The following is a 6,218-nucleotide window of genomic DNA, read 5'->3' on the forward strand; positions in this document are numbered from 1 at the left end:
CACTGTAGCTGTCTTCAGATACACCGGGAGAGGGCATCGGATCCCATGATAAATGGTTGTGAGCCACCATGTGGTCGCTGGGAATCGAACTCAGAACCTCTGGAAGAGCAGTCAGTGCTCTTAATCTCTGAGCCATCTCTCCAGCCTCCTCTTTAAATATTTAATTGAAAGAGAAGGCTCTGTTTGAGATGCTGGTGGCCTCCTCTCAGAAAATAGAAAATTTATTTTTTTTACCTATCAACGGACCAGCCAGCTGGTCCACGTGGTGACCCAGAGGAACTCAGCTGAGCTCAGCTCTGTTTACCAGATGTGTGGTCTTGGTACCCACCTGCCCCAGGCCCACAGAACAATTAGAACATTCCCTGGCAGGATTAACTCAAGGGTACTCGCAACTCCACACACACGAAGCACTCAAGACAGCATCAGCCAGAGAGACACCAAAGACTCCTGGTCCAAGCCAGTGGGTTTGCGTTATAGAAGTGAGACACTGCAACGGTCATTTCCCACTAGTTCCCAGGAAAGGAAGACAAACTTTGTAGGCTCCCACCTCTGCCCAAAGCTGAGCTGGAAAGGGCCATCCTGTGTTGCTGGACACAGCTCATCTGGCGTTCATGTATCATGAATGTATCATGTCCATGAGAGAATTTATGTCAGTTATGTCAAATACAAATGTTGGCGTGTTTTGATAAGACCTTAAGTAAACAGTTAGTGGTCAAAAAGCCAAAAGCAGCAAGATCCAGATGAAGTCACTGCTGCACAAGCTTGAGCCGCCAGCTTGATCCCCAGAATCCTTGTAAGAAGATGGGGGGAGGAGTGGTATATGTGTGTAGCCCCAACACAAGGGAAGACAGATCCGGGATAACCTAGCCTAATTGGTAAGTTTCAAGCCAAGCCCTGCCAAAAATGAGAAAAAAATTAAAATTGGGCATGGTGGCACAGATGGACAGTACCTGAGTCCTCTGGCACTGCATCAGGACCACCTGTGCTTGTATGCATACAAAAAAACGTTATCGATGAGGGTGTTTGACAAAAGATCGTAATAAAACACTAGCCTAAATAAATTCAAGACCTTTATCTTGAGCTAAATGAGATCTTAAGAATTTAAACATGGAATTGAAGAGAGGTCTCACCAGTTAAAAGTACTACCTACCTATTCACAGCTGTAACTCCAGTTCCAGGGCATCCAATACACTGCTGGTCCAAACAACCACCACCAGGCACACCTGGCAGGCAAAACACCCACTCGTGACATTTATGTTTAAAAAAAAAAAAAACACCCGTACGGATACTTTTGAAAGTATTAAAGATGCAAGCTTTTAATCCCAACACTCAGGAGGCAGTTGAGCAGATCTCTGAGTTCACGGTCCACATAACAGCTCCATACTAACCAGAGCTACGTAGAGAAACCCTGTGTTAAAGCCAAGAAATGAAAGCTAATGGGGCTGGAGACGTGGCTCAGCAGTTAAGTCACTTGTTGGGTAGTTCAGTTTCCAGCACCCGTCAGGTGTCTCGACTCCCTAACTACAGCTCCAGAGAGGGTCTGACGCCTCTTCTGGTCTTCATAATAAAAAGTTAAAAAATAAGTAAATAAATTGCCTGGCATTTTATCCCACCTAGCACTTGGGAGGCAGAAGCAGGCAGGTCTAAGTCAGTCTGGTCTATATAGTGAGACCCTTTCTCAAAGCTAAAGAATAATGTTTTTCAAGGTAGAAGGCCTGCAGAATATTGCAAGTGATTTTATGGATGCAGCCAGGTGCTTCTGGGAATGGTCTGGAGCTACCACGTAGAACTTAATGTCCAGGGCTTAATGCTGGGATGGAAGGGAGGAAGAGAATTTGCTGTCTGAACCACCTACCAAGGACCAACTGACAAGGCTAAGAAAATTTCAGCTGTCAGCTGTTAAACAAAATCCCGAGACTCTAACACATGAGAGCACAGTTCCCAGATTATGGGGGTAACTAAAACCTTAAATTTGACCTAGTATCCAGTTCCCTGACTTAATTATGACCCAATACTTAGAAAATTGTGTGTGTGTGTGTGCGTGCGCGTGCAGTGTAGGTTCACGGGTAGTGTGTGGGCAGTCGGAACAATCCATGTTTGTCTATTCACTGCTACATGTATGCACCCATCTTTACATGGGTTCTTAGGAGCCAAACTCGGGTCTGTAAGCTTGAAGAACAAGCCCTTCACCCACTGAGACAGTGGCCCTGGCTTTAAGGTAGTCTACCTAGGTAGCCCTGGCTAGCTTGGAGCTCACTATACAGATCAGACTGGCTTCCGGCATGTGATCCTCCTGCCTCTGTGTCCCCTCCCCGCCAAGTACAGAAGGCGTGTGACACCGCTCTCGGGACAGGTACTAATTTTAATATTCACTTAGCCAAGATGTAATCGGGAAGCAATTCAAGGTGCCATTTAAAAACACTTCCTCATTTTCTCTCCCAGCCACCCAATTAACACAGAGGCAGATACTGTGTGCACGGTGAGGACCAGCCCACACACCGTTGTTCAGGGATGTCGAGTGAGTAAGCCTAGTCATTATGTTCTTGGACAGCCTGGTGGCTTGGCCTTCCCAGCTGTTCCTGATACATGTGGCAGGGACAGCAGGTGGGATAGAGAGGTTCTGTGAGGGAGTCAGATTCTGAATCTGAACCCCAAGTCACTTGCTGCCAAGCATGGATATCCCTCCTTCACCTTGCAGCACCACATAGCTTCCTTCTGGTGCCCCGGTGCCAACATTTGAGATTAAGAGAGCCGGAGAGAGCTGGAGTTGGTTGACAGCCTGTAGTTTCCATCTCTCCCTCTCCCCCCAACCCCCTGTCAGAGGGGTTCGAAGCTGTGCTGTGTGAAGATGCAGGCACCACGATCTGGGGTGGGTGGATGTAGCTGGGAGCTTGACTTGGATGTGTTTCAGGTGTGCTGTCAGGTATGCGTGTGTGTATGTGTATCTTAACTATATCACACATGTGTGCGTATAAGGTGTATTTTAGTGTTTTGTGTTGGCATGTTTTTAAATCTATTTTATTGGGTTTTTATACCTCTACCTCCCTTCCAACCCTTATTCCACCCTAATCCTTCCAAACCCCAAGTACTAGATAGGAGAGAAAGAAGGTTGTTGGGGAAAAGGAGCTTAGGTCTCTTTAGATTACATCCTTTCTATTAGGGTGATGAGTTCCTTGGGGAAAGTCCAATCTTCATCGTCAGGGTCAGGATATCTCTGACTTCTTACTCTTTTCTCATGAACACTTGACATACCTCAACAACAGCTACCAGGAGCAGCGGCCTCCTTCTTCCAAACACCCCTCTTTGGACTCTATCACTTCTCCAGAGTCTCCAAAATTCCAAACATAAACTATCTTCAGTTGGCAATGAGCACGCCCCTGATAGTGCACGAGGCAGATCACAATCACCTGCTGCAAGGCAGCTTCTCACCCCCACCCCTGGGATTAAAACAAAAGCATATCCACATAGCATAACGGCTTTTAGAGAAACCAAAATTCTCAGTACAGTTCTGTGGATGCTGTGTTTTATCATTGAAGGCTTTTAAAGACGATTTTTATTATTTCCAACTATGGGTACATGGGGTGGGGAGTTGTGGGCACTTGAGTGCAGCTGCTGCAGAGGCCAGAGGCATTGCATCCGCTGGAGCTCCAGTTACAGGTGGTTGTGAACCACTCTACATGGGTGCTGGGGACTGAACTCAGGACCTCTGGGAGAGCAGGAAGTGCTTTTAATCATTGAGCCATGTCTCTAGTCCTCCCTCATTTAAGATTTATTTTTATTATTTTGAAACTGTGGATATGTCAGTCTGGATGTGTACAGAAGTGTATAGATGCCAAGAGAGGCCAGAAGAAGGCTTTGGATGAATTGTAGTTACAGACAGCTGTTCGCTGCCCCATGTGAAGCCTGGGAATAGAACTCGGGTCCTTGGTTGAAATATATATATATATATTTTGCCGGGCAGTGTTGGCGCACACCTTTAATCCCAGTACTTGGGAGGCAGAGGCAGGGGGATTTCTGAGTTCGAGGCCAGCCTGGTCTACAGACTGAGTTCCAGGACAGCCAGGCTACACAGAGAAACCCTGTCCCGAAACACAAACACAAAACAAAAACAAACAAACAAAAAACCCCCAAAACAAAAAACCCATACTATTAACTATCCATCTCTCTGGCTCTTTGAAGGATCTTTTAAATTTATTTTTAAGTTTTAAGTTGTTTTGAAACAGAGTCTAACTATGTAACCATAGCTGGCTCAAAATTCACAGTGTAGACCAGGCAGGACTTGAACCCACAGAGCTCCACCTGCCTCTGCTTTCCTGAGTGCTGGATTTAAAGGTGTGCACACCCACCACATCCTGTTAATTTAAAAAATAGTTTCTTTTGTGTGAAAGTGTGTGTGTGTGCTTGCACACGTGCACGTGCTCACATGCATGCATGTGCTTGTGTATGCACACGTGTTCAGGTACGTAGAGGCCAGAAAGGAACACGAGCTTTACCATTCGCTTCTGCCTGTTCCTCTGAGGCAAGGTCTCTCCTTGAGCCCAGGGCTTGCATTATCTTAGCTAAGCTAGAAGCCAGCAAGTCTCAGTGATCCTCCTGCCTCCACACACCTGGCTTATTTCAGGGGTGCTGGGATCTGAACTCCTGTCCTTATGACAGGGTAGCAAGCGTCATAACCACTGAGCCATCTTTCAGCTTCTAGAATTAGTTTTTAGATCCATAATCTTTTTCAGGGCAATGTCGCTTAACCTGATCTCTGTCTCAGCTTGGTGAATGTGTAAAACAAAGGCCAGGGGCAGCACTCTGTATTCCTAACTGTGGACAGTGCTGGCCCTTCAAACAGAACCAACCTAAGGCTCATATGTAAAAATGAATAAAACACAGGGCTGTGGCCACCACCATCCACACGGAAGGACCGAAGCCACTGTTGTCGGAGAAATACAAGCTGCTGCTTGAAGCCATGTGTGTAGGTGAGTGTTAAACAGAGGTTAGCCCGCTCGACTGTGTGATACCTGGTCTAGGGGCCGAGTGGCCAAGAGATCTAAGCCCAGCCCTTGGCAGGTAGGAAGGCAGATGTGGTTAGCTCCAGAGTTGCTCACCGGAGAGTAGTGCAGAAGTGTAGTGTCATACAGCTTGCTCTCCAGATGTGGCCCAACCCCCTGGAGAGCACGGGCCATGTGATGGTGGGTCCAGTATCAGTTTTTTGTTTGGTTTTGGTTTTTCTTTGTGTGCATCGAATTTCAGTATGTGCGTATGTGTGTGTGTGTGTGTGTGTATATATATATATATATATATATATATATATATATATATATGTTTTATATCTATATGTCTATATACCAGATTGTTAATTTGCATTTGGAGTAGTTTTGTTGGATTGGTTTGATTTGGTTTTGTTTGTTTGTTTGTTTGTTTGTTTGTTTTGGTTGGTTAGTTGCTGGCTTTGGTTTTTTGGTCTTCTTAATATAGAATACAGTAGCACCTGTATGCCCACCCCTGGGGTTAGACAAAACCCCAGGACCCCTGACTTCAGAGCCCTATGTGACCAGCTCAGTTACACACTTCTCTCCCCTTTCTAGAGTTTTCCTCTACCTTGAGTTTGAAATCATTTTGTCTTTTTTAATTGTGTGTCTGTGTCTAGCCAACATGTTAATTTATTGCCAATCTTTGTGTTCTCTATAAGAGTTATACTCTGTATTCTCCAAGAGGTCCTCCTCTTCCTCCTTCTTCTTGGATTTATTTATTTATTTAATGTATATGAGTACACTGTCGCTGTCTTCAGACACACCAGAAGAGGGCATCAGACCCCATTACAGATGGTGAGCCACCATGTGGGTGCTGGGAATTGAACTCAGGACCTCTGGAAGAGCAGTCAGTGCTCTTAACCCGTGAGCCACCTCTCCAGCCCTGCAAGAGGTTTTTTTTCACAATTATTTCTTCAAGGATTTTTCCGTGTCACTTATGGCTCTTTAAAAGTTGTGTTTAGGGGCTGAAGAGATGGTTCCGCAGTTAAGAGGAGGACCTGGGTTCAGTTCCCAGCACCCACATGGCAGCTCACAACCGTCTGTAGCTCCTGTTCTAGGGGATCTGACTTTCTCACACAAACAAGCATGCAGGCAAAACACCAATGCACATTAAAAAAAAAAAAAAAAGTGTTTATTTGGAAGCCTTCAGAAAGACATCAAAATGATTGGGGCTTTTTTTCCCCCCTTGCTTTCCTT

Source organism: Arvicanthis niloticus, chromosome 24, assembly GCF_011762505.2.
Source record: "Arvicanthis niloticus isolate mArvNil1 chromosome 24, mArvNil1.pat.X, whole genome shotgun sequence".
Lineage (NCBI taxonomy): Eukaryota > Metazoa > Chordata > Mammalia > Rodentia > Muridae > Arvicanthis > Arvicanthis niloticus.